The sequence below is a fragment of the Nylanderia fulva genome, unplaced genomic scaffold (assembly GCF_048542155.1).
Source record: "Nylanderia fulva isolate GAGA-0341 unplaced genomic scaffold, ASM4854215v1 Scaffold624, whole genome shotgun sequence".
NCBI lineage: Eukaryota > Metazoa > Arthropoda > Insecta > Hymenoptera > Formicidae > Nylanderia > Nylanderia fulva.
Genome location: NW_028190726.1, coordinates 12,501 through 13,440, shown reverse-complemented (window position 1 = coordinate 13,440; position 940 = coordinate 12,501). Strand labels below are relative to the sequence as shown.

Below are 940 nucleotides of genomic sequence, written 5' to 3'. Positions count from 1 at the left end.
GCCGCGTCTCTCGGTGCGATAGCGCTCGCGCGTCTTATGCCGAGGCGCCCTTGCCCGCACACATAACGGTATTACGGAGAAATATACGGCGCGTCGTCGTCCGGCGGAGAGAGCATTCGTAATCCTTTACCTCTTTACGGAGAAGGGTTTTGAATCGCGAGCCGACCGCGTGTCCGAGTCCACGAAATTTTCGTAAAGCGAAAAAAGGGGACCGGCGCGCCGCGTCGTGTACTCGTCGAATCGATTCCGCCCGAATTTCGTATATAAAAGAGAAAAGGGAGAGCCGAGAATCTCGAACCCCGCGATATATCGTCTCCATTACCACCAACGAGTGTGTGTGCGGTTAGCGCCCCGGCGATTTGCCTTCTCGCGTATTTCGTGTGCTGCCGCTGCTGCTCTCTCGTTCGACGCTCTCTCTCTCTCCCTCTTATAATATATATTATAGAGGAGAGACGACGATGAGCGACGCGGAGGAGGCAAACGGCTACGAAAACTCACTATGCGACGACCTCAGAGCAGGCGAGATTACCCGCTGAATTTAAGCATATTATTAAGCGGAGGAAAAGAAACTAACCAGGATTTCCTTAGTAGCGGCGAGCGAACAGGAAAGAGCCCAGCACCGAATCCCGCGGTTCCGCCGCAGGGAAATGTGGTGTTTGGGAGGATCCGCTTATCCCGAGGTGCCGCGTCGCGTCCAAGTCCATCTTGAATGGGGCCACTTACCCGTAGAGGGTGCCAGGCCCGTAGCGACCGGTGCGCGCCTCGGGAGGATCTCTCCTTAGAGTCGGGTTGCTTGAGAGTGCAGCTCTAAGTGGGTGGTAAACTCCATCTAAGGCTAAATACGACCACGAGACCGATAGCGAACAAGTACCGTGAGGGAAAGTTGAAAAGAACTTTGAAGAGAGAGTTCAAGAGTACGTGAAACCGTTCAGGGGTAAAC

At 54.4% G+C, this 940-nt stretch overlaps 1 non-coding gene across 1 annotated transcript in view; it reads left to right on the top strand.

Annotated features, from left to right (window-relative positions):
- Positions 1 to 505: 505 nt before the first annotated feature.
- Positions 506 to 940, top strand: part of LOC146720727 (large subunit ribosomal RNA) — a 4,042-nt gene continuing 3,607 nt past the window's right edge. Inside the window, exon 1 of the ribosomal RNA XR_014925960.1 lies at positions 506 to 940. This exon is cut by the window's right edge and continues 3,607 nt beyond it. This is a non-coding gene — a ribosomal RNA (large subunit ribosomal RNA).